The sequence below is a fragment of the Perca fluviatilis genome, chromosome 5 (assembly GCF_010015445.1).
Source record: "Perca fluviatilis chromosome 5, GENO_Pfluv_1.0, whole genome shotgun sequence".
Taxonomy (NCBI): Eukaryota; Metazoa; Chordata; class Actinopteri; order Perciformes; family Percidae; genus Perca; species Perca fluviatilis.
In genome coordinates this window covers 6176897-6190222 of record NC_053116.1, presented here as the reverse complement: position 1 = coordinate 6190222, position 13326 = coordinate 6176897, and the positions used below count along the sequence as shown (strand labels likewise).

Here is a 13326-nt window from a genome sequence, read left to right as displayed (position 1 = left end):
ATAACCATTATAAACAAGTCATAAACGTTTATGACAATGCTTTTTTAGTGTCATTCGGTTTTGTCATGAAAAGTTATGGTTATGGTTAGGATTAGGGTTCATGTGTCATGACTGTGTCATGACAATGTCACGTGCGTGTCATGTGTTCATGACAGTGTCATGTCACTCTTATGTAGAAAACTTCAAGTAAAGTGTTACCAAATGTTCCAGTCAACGTTGGTATGTGTTCACACTGTCATTAAAAATAAGATCTCTCTCTCTCTCTCTCTCTCTCACTCTGTCTCTCTCTCTCCAAATCCATTTTAGAGTCTTCAGCATTGAGGTAAATGTAAAACACTGCTGGGAAATAGCAGACAAGAGAGTGCAGCCAGGTCAGCAGCGAGTGTGGCTGCAGGCTGACAGGGGACTGGATGTCTTCCCAACATGCCAGCTGGCAATCCTGGTCTGGTTAAGGTGAACTGACTCGTAGCAGCTTCACGCAGGTCTGCACGCCGACACGGGAGAGAGCAGGGGAGGGCAGAGCGGCATGTGAAAACGTTAACGGCTTTAAAATGTTTACAGATCAATACATTTTTGTAGACAGTCTTCTACTTCCCCGATTTTTGCTAGTGCACTGCTTTTTGATTAGTGTCCTCCCTGAAATATGATTTTTTTTTTTAAGTGGAAGGCCGAGCCTATAGAAAATGTGTATTGTATTTGGATATACAATTTGTTTAAAATGAAAACAAGTGAAACTAATAATGAATGTGATGTTTTATTTAGCAGAATTATAATATGTTACTCTATCCAATATTTCCTATATTTCTAAGCATATTTTCTATGCTGCATTCTGATAAAATGTCCCCCCAGTTACCAGCCTGCAGCATCCTTGTATCAACTGTGCATTAATATTAGGCGCTGGCCAATCCTTATCATTTCATATATATATATATATATGAACTGACTCGTAGCACATGTATTTTGTATACTCCTGTGTGAATTAAATACTTGACAAATGAAATTAAGTATTTTTTCATTTCATTAAGAACTTTGGTACAAAATGAACATAACATCAAAATAATCAGGGCGTAAAGCGTCATCCAAATGGCGTAAATATTGCCATAATGCAGTTGGGCAATGGAACGATATGGAAATCTATACAATGGAAAATCTAATACATTTTGACAATATGTATATCCTCATATCGCCCAGCCTGACATGATATACATCGAAAGACAGGCTTTGAGAAGGTGGTATGGGATAAAAAGGGAGAGGATGAAGAGCAGAATGCTGAGAGAAAGTGAAAACTAGACGGACAGATGGAGAGACAAACAGACTTCCAGGATTTCCAAGGTGAGTTTGGTGTTTAAATGAGTTTCCTGCTTTGATATTTGGGGGTGTTCTAACATACTCTGAGTGAAATATCTCCAAAAGACAACATTTGTTCAAGATTTCTACACATCCTATAAAGTACACTCTATTTTATCAGGAGGCTGTGATGATATTGGGAATCCTATGTCCTATGTCCTATACAACTACACTGACGTGTAGCTGGTACCAGTACCTGCTACACGATGAACATTAATTTAAATGCTCTTAAAACAATCGCCGCTGTCAGGCGGTTTCACAAATACTTTAACAGTTAAGAGGCGATTTTATCTGACTTTGACGAAGGTAAATAGCTCAATAAAATGTTTTCACATAAGGGACTGTTTGTTATTTATTTCAGGGGCTACCGGAGGAGTTTTGGGACCTTTAGTCAAAATAGACATGATCCTCCCCTCACCAGTAATAATTTTTCTATGACACTCCAAAACAATTTGGAAAAAAGGCATGACCCTCCCCAATAATTTATCAATACCTTCTGTACTGGTTTGCGCTTGGCAAAGATATACAGATTCCCATTGCTTTTATACAGCCATGACATACGTGACTAAACCTCTGCATTCTCATCTGACGCATCACACTCCTCTTTTACCAGGCCACCTCTCCTTATGACCTGTCTCTCTTAGTTACGCTGTTATAGTTCTAGACTGCCGGGGGACTTCCTTCCTTTGACACACTGAGCTGCTCTCTCCTCTCCCTTTCTATTACCATTTGTGTGCATCCCGTCCCAGAAATGCTTGTTACTAATCCTAGCTTCTGGGGAGTTTACTCCCCGGAGTCCTTATGTATTTTCACCCAGCGTATTTCCTTGGAGAACGTTGGAACCAAGATCTTGGTTGCAGCTGTCGCCGTGGTCCTGCTGCACTCCCTGCTAAGCTCTGCGGTGCCCTGCAGTGTCATGCTGCATCCTGTTGAACCCTGCTGCTTCCTGCTGCGTCCATCCATGCTCTGCTGGGCCACGCTACATCCTGTAACGCCCTGCAGCGCCCTGATATGACATGAACTACTATGACTACCATGTCACTGTTCCATTATTAATGTGACTACTATTGCCTCTGTTCATCGCATCCCCAACCGGCACCGTCAGACACCGCCTACCAAGAGCCTGGGTCTGTCCGAGGTTTCTTCCCAAGAGGGAGTTTTTCCTCGTCACTGTCGCACTGCTTGCTCTTGAGGGAATTACTGGAATTGTTGGGGCTTTGTAAATTATAGAGTGTGGTCTAGACCTACTCTATCTGTAAAGTGTCTCGAGATAACTCGTGTTATGATTTGATACTATAAATAAAATTGAATTGAAATTGAATTTGTGGTGTGGTGGCCATTTCAGTAGATTTTCTCACTAACGTGGAAACACAATAAGCATGGAAACTAAATGCACACTTCCTGCATTACTGCATTACTTCAAATACTAAGCTACTCCTCTAGTAAACTAGTATTCACATGAAATAAAACAATAAAACATTGAGACCATTCAGCAAGGCACTCTGGGTAACATTCAACACACAAACTGGTTGCTATGGACTCATCACTAGGCTTCCTCCACTTCGCCGTTTAAACAAAGTGGAATAAACGTAAGTCCAAATCGACACAAAACCCGCAATCAATTAGTAAGCTGACATCAAATGTCGCATTTAGGAAACCTTTATTGCAACCTTGGCACGGTAAGATGTCCAGACTAGCAACAGTCATTTTCATTTTTTGCATCCTGCCAGGAAATATTTTTTTTTTTACTAAAGCAGTATATTAAATCTGATGTATTACCTACCACCATTTAGTTGTTTTGTGTTATTTGAGATATTTATGAAATATCTGGTCATGCCAGATGTAATTATTCCACAAATTTTTTAAACAATGCAATTATCCGTTTCAGCCACCAGGGGGGCAGTGCTCCCCCTGCCCCACAGCAAACTCATGGGTCAGACCCATCTGGTAGCGAAGGAGGAAATATGAACATGCCACTTTGAAATTTTGCTGTTTCTATGAATACAAAAGTTGGGTGACCCCCCCCCCACCCCTCCCGGACTAAAAAATGTTGGATGACCCTCCCCTTAACAGAGAATAAAAAGACATGACTCTCCCCTATTTTCCTCCGGTGGTCCATTCCATAAATACTGAACGGCCCCTAAGCAATTTTTATTTTTTTACCATTTTCTAAAAAGCAACGGTTTTGGACATAAAAGGTTTTCACCCGATATGTAACCTATCGTTATCGACAAAAATTCTGCCAGACTGAACTAAGGTTAATCCTGTGAATTTATGTCTTTTGACCTTTGAAGTATAAAAAAATCCCACATATTGGGATCTCTGACAATAAAACAAAAATACATTTGTATTAATAAAATATAATGCATTATGATTGCTTAAGAATTACAACAACAGTCATATTAATCAGGGCATTAAACACCCTCTCCTTTTAAACTTATAAACATGTCATAAACAGTAAGGTCGCTCTGTCATAACACAAATGAGTAAGGAAGCTAAACAGGCAGTGTGCTTACACTGCACAGGGCGGGTTTTGACTGATTTTGGTCATTTTCTGCTTTGGGGTTTGTATAACGTAATATATTGCCCCTTTGAGGGCATCACACGCAAGTCTTTGTGCACCTGTTTCCGCAGTAACTGAGCAGAACTCTTCGAATGGCTTGGCCTTTTTAGGAGAAGAGCTGCCATCTGTGAGCTGTAAACTCCAACAGCGAGCGTGTCATGGTATCAGATCACACGCACACAAATGCTTGTCATCACTCTCACACAACCCTATAAGGCCAACACACTCCTTTGAAACACACACACACACACACACACTCAAACTGTGTATGTGTAGAGAAGCTGGACCCAGCTGGATCCACTCAGCAGATACTGATAAGCAGATATACTGTATAAAGAGAAATGAAATTAGTCTATTTTACACTGAGAATAAAGCCGCAGTTATCTGTCAGGTGTCACGAGGAATCAAAGACACTGAGATGAACAGAAGGAGAGAGACTGTAATTCAGAGTCAAACTTTCCAACACATCTTTTCATGAATGTCAGCATTTGTTAAGAATCCAGCAGGCAGTTGCAGCAGTTTTGTTCAGGACGTAACTGTAGCCCTTTTCATATATACAATATGTTTAATTGCTGGCTTTATGTGTTTAAGTAATGGCTGTTTTGCAGGGACCTCAGGGCTTAGCAACCAGGCTATGCTAAACTTGACCTTGCAAAATCTTTGCACTCGCATCTTTTGTTACCGTATTAGAACTACACTTACGGCAACAACCAGCTTTAGCTTTTAGACACATCAAACCTGCATGGCGGGGGGATTTACTTTCTCCAAAAGGCTCCGACAGCTTCAGTGTCGCACTGACTGCTACAAGAATAAATTCCTACCACAGGCAATACAACTTTTTAACACTTCATCACTAAACATCACAATACTGCACTATAGTGCAACTTGCACAAACATTGGTTTTACTTACATCTTCATAAATACTATTTAAGTAGAGTGTAAATTTTTATTCGTCACTTGGATATACATTTGTACATTCTTTGGGGGCAGTGCGTTGAATGATATTGAAAGAAAGAGAAAGAAGAATAGTGTTCTCAGTTCTCTCACAGGATACATCAGCGATGGGTTTTAAAACATATATTTTGCCATTAAAGCCGAGATTAATAACTGTTGTAAATGCGATGGACACTTGGCCTCTCCTCTTACTGTGAATCCCCGAATAAATCTTCTCATCAATTGAATCATTTATTAGATAGAGAAGATCTGCTGCCTGTTTTATGATGTGTGACGGTACACAAACATAAGGGACAAGACATTTAGTTTGCTCGTATTGCTTTTTAGATATGCTATTCATTAATAAGAGCGTGGTGAGGTGCTCTCTGATTATTATTGTGATTGCACCAAACTACTTCCTCTTATGCCCCCATGCCACTCGGAGAAAGAATCCTTATTTATGAAGCATGCAAAGAATGTTAACTTAAATTTGGGTAACAGTTTTTATCGGCTTACTTGACAGCATTTTTTTCCTTTGTGCATGAGACATGATATCAAGTGATTTATTTTATTGAAAGCAAACAGGATCTGCATTCAATCCTTCTCTGTGATCCTTTTACCTTGTGCTGCTGTAGCCTTAACGTTAATTTGAAGGCATTCAAGCTTCAGACAAAGGACTTGTCTCCGTACTTGTCTTACTAGATCTTAGTGCTGCATTCAACACTATTGACCATACCATCCTGTTACAGAGACTGGAATACTTAGTCTGCATTAAAGGAATCACACTAAGCTGGTTTAAGTCCTATTTATCTGATAGATCTCATTTTGTTAATGTTAACAGAGAATCCTCCAGGCACACTAAAGTAAGCCATGGCGTTCCACAAGGCTCAGTGCTTGGACCAATTCTATTCACCTTATATACTGTATGTTTCCTCTAGGCAATATTATTAGGAAACACTTAATTAACTTTCCCTGTTATGTGGATGACACACAATTATACCTATCAATCAAGCCAGACGAAACCAGTCAGTTAGCTAAACTCCAACCATGCATCAAAGATATAAAATCATGGATGACCTATAATTTTCTGATGTTAAACTCAGACAAAACTGATTCCTAACTATCAGGTTGCTCAAATAAAACCCTTAAGACTCTCCAGCTGATCCAGAATGCTGCAGCGCATGTTCTGACAAGAACTAAGAAAATATATCATATTTCTCCTGTATTAGCTTCTCTGCATTGGCTTCCTGTAAAATCCAGGATTGAATTTAAAATCCTTCTTCTGAGATACAAAGCTCTAAATGGTCAAGCACCATGATATCTTGAAGAGCTCCCAGAATGCAGAGTTACTTGTGGTTCATAGAGTCTCTTAAAGTAGAATGCGAGCCAGATCCTTCAGCTATCAAGTCTGGGTCCGGGAGGCAGACGCTGTCTGAGTAAACTTAAAACTCTCCTCTTCGATAAAGCTTATATTTAGGGAGTGAGAAGTTGCAGCGTTCAGCCAGACCGGTGGGGGAGGGTGTATGGCACCCCTTTTCTTCTCTGCTTCTCTTCATAGTCATCTGATTAATCTACCATACAATCAATGATATAATCAAAGAACAGGGAGGCAGGGCAGTACAGCCCGATCCGGCAGCGGAGAGTCCGACCAGGCTCCTCTCCTTACCCTGTCTCTCTTAATTATGCTGTTATAGTTTTAGACTGCCGGGGGACTTCCTTTGACACATTGAGCTTCTCTCTCTTCTTTCCATCTGTGTACATCCTTGTCCCAGAAATGCTTGTTACTAACTTAGCTCCGGGGAGCTTATTCCTTATGTCCTTATGTTTTTTTTCGCCCAGCATGTTTCCTTGGATTAGGGTGGCACCTAAATCATGGTTGCAGCTGTCCCGGCAGTCCTGCTCCAAGCCCTGCTATGCGCTGCTACACCCTACTACGCTCTGAAACACTCTGCAGTGCCCTGCTATGTCCTGTAACGCCCTGCTACATCCTGCTATACCATGAACTACTGCAACTACTATTTCTGGTCATTGTTCCATTATCTTTATTGTGACTATTATTGCCACTGTTCATCACACCCCCAACCGGCACTGTCAGACACGTCTACCAACAGCCTGGGTCTGTCAGAGGTTTCTCCCTAAAAGGAGTTTTTCCTAGCCACTGTCGCACTAAATGCTTGCCATTGGGGGAATTACTGGAATTGTTGGGTCTTTGTAAATTATAGAGTGTGGTCTGGACCTACTCTATCTGTAAATTGTCTTGAGATAACTCTTGTTATGATTCAATGCTATAAATAAAATTGAATAAAATTGGATAGGTTTATCCATTATAGTTTTAGTCACGTTACGTTTATTAACGTTTATTCATGTCATTCTGATGAAATAGATAAAAGTTTCCCCCACATAAAGTAATTAAGTTTTCTTGATTTGATTTGTATTGGTAGCTAACGTTAGCTAGCTAGTTGACCAGTTAGCGAGCAAGAAACTAGCAGCCAAAACCACAATATCACAATATATTTCATGTCAGTGTCACTTTTTGAATGTTTTCAGCACCGGGAGATGTAGAATAAAAGTTGCTGACAGTTAAAATTGCATTGTGTTGCAAAAGGGCTGTGTGCAGTCATTGAAGAAGTGGTGAACTCTGATGAAAAGAAGGTGCATTGTGTATCAGAGATAAGCAGAAAAACAGGAAAGACAGTTAGGAAGTTGCACCACACGGAGGCCCCGACCTTGGCGTGTGTGTGTGTAAACAGTTTCTGCTTAAGAAACAAGAAGACAGGATAAAATAGGATAAAAGCTTGAGGGAGAGAACAGATAAGCTCATAATTCGGAGGACAACTTGGTGGACCGGGCTCTGACTTGATGTCTGTAGCTAGGGAAACTTAGACTCTGTTTTTGTGATCCCACAGCTGTGTTGTAACTCTTATGCTGGACTCAGTAAACTTTGCTTAACTGAACTCTTCATCTCAGATTGATCCTTGTGTTCTGGTTAACTTAAGTCCGATGTAAGAAGGCGCGGGAATTAATAAATTGGAGCCTTATTTCGGACAAATTCCCACTACAGGGGAAAAGGGTTTGTTGTAACGTTACTCAGCCCTGCTGAGATACTTACTTTGCAGCTGGGGCTGGCCACCAAATATCTTCAGGGCTGGCCGCCGAGTATCTCCGGAGCTGAGCCACGGCCCTGGAGATACCGGCCAAGGATACACCTACATTAATAGGATGGTTGCCGGGTGTTGCTTTCGGACTCTCCCCACCTTCACCTTTTGTCTGCAGGACAGTCACCATTTGTAAGTCAAACGTAACTATAAAGAAGACTGCTTAACGCTAAAGGAGGGAGAATTTCAGCACATCACCATCTGCCACACTCGGACGCCTGGGGCGATATGGTCTGTTTCCCCAACGGAACATAAAACTTTCTGTTACTGCCATTAGCATCGTTATCACACGGTGCAGAAGTTTGTGCTGGCTGGGTTCGGATTGCTGTAAGACTGCTGGATAACTGTGGATCTGTTGTGTCCTCTGGGCTGTTGTCCGCTCTCATCCCGACTGAAGTTTCTTAGTGGCGAGAGTGAGGCAAAAAAAACAGGGTGGGATAGCTGACTAAATTAGCATTTTATTTGCCTTCTATCTATATAGCTAACATAACATTAGCTGGCGAACGTAATCGTGGGTTAGCCCAGTGCTGTTAAACGTTTACTTTACCTCGATCAAAACAATTATAGTAAAAATAACTTTATGAATGTAATGTGTGTAATAACAGAGTGAAAATATAGTAATTTCCCTTGCAGGATTAATACATTATTATTAAATAATAATAATAATAATAATAATAATTATTATTATTATTATTATTCTGTACACTAAAAAGGTATGTATAAAGGCGTTAGGCCGCCCTACACGTTAGGCCCAATTTAATATGCAACTTCATTTTATACAATATATGTAGTAGAGGGTCCCTGCTCTTTTAGTTAAGGGGTTCTTGGTTTAAAAAACGTTGAAGACCCCTGTCCTAAAGCATAAACTGCCACACAAGTGCAAACCTATAATAACAGGGAGATGAGCGATGGAGATGAAATTAACTTTCTTTTAATCAGATCCTCCATGATGCAGTGGAAGAGCAGCGCAGAAGAGGTTATCCTGCATGGAGAGGATGAGCGCCTGATTGACTGATATGTCTTTACAGAAAATGGAGTTCAGTTGTGCGTCCTAAAGCCAGACTCCATTTAATTATTGAACTTCAGGTGACTCTCTTTTAAATTGAGTGTACGGTTGGTTTTCCGTTCACGGCTGGCGCCAGCTCGTTCCAGGAGGAGAGGGCAATGAATCAGATAAAACGAGCAAAAGCAGCAATGAGAAAGTAGATTTAGTTGTCGGAAGATAGACTCATCATAACAATGATGTTAAGGTGGCAGAAGGAGTGTCAGAAAGGGGGGAACGGCAGATTTAATCATTCTGTTCAATCATTAGTAACATTTCACCTTCAGTGGGGGAATGTAACTAAGTACATTTACTATAGAACTGCCCTTAAGTACAAATGTTGAGGTACTTGTACTTTACTTCTTTTCATGCCACTTTCTACTACTTCTACCAGTCTCTAAAATGTGAAGGTTTTTCTGCATTGAGTACATTTTCCTGATGATACTTACATACTTTTACTTAAGTAACATTTTCAATGCAGGACTTTTACTTGTAACAGAGTATTCTTACAGTGTGTTATTAGTACTTTTGCTTAAGTAAAGGATCTTAATACTTCTTCCACCGCTGTGGGACATTTAGACGTGCAGCAGCAAAATGAGAACTCTTTGTGTATTCTGTGGCAGCTGCAGGTCCACAGAGTTATTAATATAACATAATATATTCCCTTCACTCACAAGAAGTAGAAACAAAGACATGAATAATTTAAACAATAAAACCCAGAGACTGGTTAAAGCAATTTATTTATAGGATAATTAAATACTGATATAATGTTGTTACTACTTCTACGTTTTATGAAATACAATGCTCTCTAATTATGTAACAAAATGAGATCTGTTGGGTACAACGAGAAATAACAAGCGGTAGTCTGATATTTATCATCATTGACTAAAAGTTGTCTCCATATGATGACAGTTAATGGTTAGGAAAAATACATTCAGAACCCTGATTGTATTAAGTTCTCATCTGGGATCATGCAGCTGCAGCCTGGGCTCAAAGTAACAACAAATTAGATCCATCAGCTCGGGAGAGTCGGCCATGGACATTACACACCGCATGCATAGTACTGGAAGTAATGGAATGTCTGAATGCCACTCAAGGCTTGGCTCAGGGTGGGTTAAGCTTGATTCCTGGTTCTGCATTGAATCTATGCTGTAGGAACGTATGCAGGGTCCGAAATTAACACTTACCCAGTCGTCAAATGTGGGTACATTTTCTGTTTGGCCAGTAAATCTCACAGGGCTATCCGCCACAGGGCGGGTAAATGTTTGTACCAAAATAGTTCTCTTTTTCAGTTTTCATTTTGGTGAAGCTGCATCTACTTTCTTGTGTTCCTCTGCTGTCTGCACATACGACACACATACACACACAAGCAAATTTATGTTTTGTACAGTTGAATGGATTAAGGTTTTGCTTTGTATGTATAATAACACACATGGAACTGAGTATAATTACGGATTTCAGTTGATTGAATCCATTTTCCTCCTTCAGTTGATCTCACTCGTGTGTATTTATATATATATATATATATATATATATATATATATATATATATATATATATATATATATATATAATGTAAATGATGTTAGCAATTGGCATGTTTATGTTTTTCTAGTTATTCCATATAGAAACATTCAGGCATCTGGACTGTGTGAACGCTACATGGAGTTTGTGCAACAGGTTACATCACATGATCAATTGGACCGACTCAAAGTCATATCATAATTTATCAACATGACCTCTGCTGATTGGCTCGGCGATAGAGACCAAGAGTCGGCTATCTCTTTCTATTTCGGTAGATATCAAGGTGCACGTGCTGTGTGAAAGTTCATAACATGGAGCACCATGTGGAGTGTCAGTTTGACATCTCTGCGCTTGCTTGATTGGAAATTTAAAAAAGGAAAAGAGGCACCGTGCGACAATGTGTGTTGAGCCTATTAGTCTGATGCTGTGCAATTAAAGCTATAATAAAAAAGTGGGACAGTGACAACATTTGTAAATGGGTTCACTGACATCACACCTCGTTTTGCATATTAATTAGATATTAAAATTCACACAATCACAGTCACGAGTGGAATGCGTGTAGGGTACAGCATGTAAGGTGCCACTGTTGCACTAAATGCTTTGCTCTTGGGGGAATTACTGGAATTGTTGGCTCTTTGTAAATTATAGTGTGGTCTAGACCTACTTTATCTGTGTCTTGAGATAACTATTGTTATGATTTGATACTATAAATAAAATTGAATTGAGTTGAATATGCTGTAAAAGGGTTTCAAACGCACACGTGGTGAAGGTCAGTACATGCATAACTGCAGTAGGCCTATCAACATTTTACATAACACATACCCTGCTAATTATCTTATTGCTAAATATGCAGATATTGACTCGTCCTGTACGTTTTGTAAACAGAATATAGAAACAATTTCTCACCTTTGTTTGATTGTGAAATTTCCAAAAGATATTGAACAGATTTGGAGTCTTACTTTTTTTTAAACCCACTAACTTTGTCTACTCTTTAAATCTAAGATGTTGTAAATTGCTATGATAATCTAGAAAATTGCGCTCTTGAAAATTTAACCCTCCTGTTATCCTCAAATTTACTAACATCCGTTATCCTTGGGGTCAATTTGACCCCAAGGAAACTTTTACCAAATTTTTATGTCGATAGGCTAACCTGGCATAGAAAATGTTGACAGCCCCCCTACCCCCCCCCCCACACACACACACACAGAATACCTATTACGTGACTATTGAAACATGAAAATCACTACAAAATCTCCCTGATTCAACTTAAATTGAAAAGAAAGAATTTTTGGTGTTTTAAGGTATATATCGTCTGAAGGGACAGCGGCCACGAAATGCAATGTAATCGTTGCACCCACTTGTCCCATAGATCCTGTATTGCGACCAATTTGTCGCGGTCCCGTCGGCCCTGCCTCGTTTCTCTGTCATCAAAGCGGATGACACGGGAGAAAACATTGAATGTTTTCAGAGACATAGTGGCTGGAAATATTGCCTTTCCAGTGTCAGCATTCCAGTGTTGCTTCACCTTTTGACTTGTTTACTCCTGCCAAAATGAGCTACCCAATGTAGGCATGGAGGTCTGTCACATCCACATCTTTCCAACTGCTTTTTCAACTGATGGTGTCATGTAAAGCTCAAATGCTAATTTTATGTCGTGGACATGGCTGACAGCATATCTGGTGGGGCCTGGAATCATTTTTATCACATTAGCAGCACTAAGTCTACCCTGTCGTTCAAGTGGGGAGAGGGATTATAATAATTTTCCATTTTTGGAAGGTAACGTGTGTAACGTGCTGTTGGTTGAGAGACAACAGAAGGGTCAACCCCAAGAGTCTCATTGTCTTCAGAGGAGGATGCCTCATAATCAGGGTCCTCCTCAACATTATCCTCAGTCTCGGACACATTCTCCTCTATGTCACTTTCATTGTCCAAGAGTTGTGAACAAACTTTGCTGACAGAAAACCTTTTCTTGCGTTTCGAGTGAGTTTCCAAGAGAAAAGGTTTAGAAGGCAGCGGTGCCTGCGTGTGAGCTTTTATATGTTCGCCCCTCCCCTGCGTATCATGTGATGCAAACCATCCCTGCGAGAAACATATTTTCCCTCCCTCAGAGTGCGGGAACAACATTTTCCCTCCCTCAGAGTGCGGGAACAACATTTTCCCTCCCTCAGAGTGCGGGAATCATATTTTCCCTCCCTCAGAGTGCGGGAACAACAGACAACAACATCATAGAGGGTGGGTGCGTGTGTGCATGTGTAGGGTGGGGGGAGTGGAATTGAAGATTGTGAAATTGCAACAACCTGCATGAGAAAGTGACCTCAATATCAGCTAAAACAATCTCAGCAAATTTGTGTAAAATGTTCATATTTTCTATGTTTTATACAGCTAAAACAGCCTGGGGTCAAATTGACGCCAAGGAACACCGATGCGTACAAAATGCATACAGGACATTGAAAATAAATCATCATGTTAATTTTATGTTTACCCAGTTGTCCCCATTAAATTAGGAAAAGTCATTCAATATGAAGCAAAAAAAATGATGGTAAGCACTTTTTTAGAGAGGTTAAACATTGAATGGGGTCAAATTGACCCCAAGGATAACAGGAGGGTTAATTCATTTCATTATTCTTTATGCCAAATGTATTTTTTATGCCTACTGTTTTTTTTCTTTTTTTCTTTAACTATATTTTGTATGTAATTTATCGGTTGTTTTTTTCATGTATTTTTATTCACAATATGTTTTCTATATGATTTATATGTGCTGT

General features: G+C 39.9%; 1 protein-coding gene across 2 annotated transcripts in view; it reads right to left on the bottom strand.

Annotated features, from left to right (window-relative positions):
- Positions 1-13326, bottom strand: part of oprl1 (opiate receptor-like 1) — a 170994-nt gene that overhangs the window by 44621 nt on the left and 113047 nt on the right. The gene's annotated exons all lie outside the window — the stretch shown is intronic.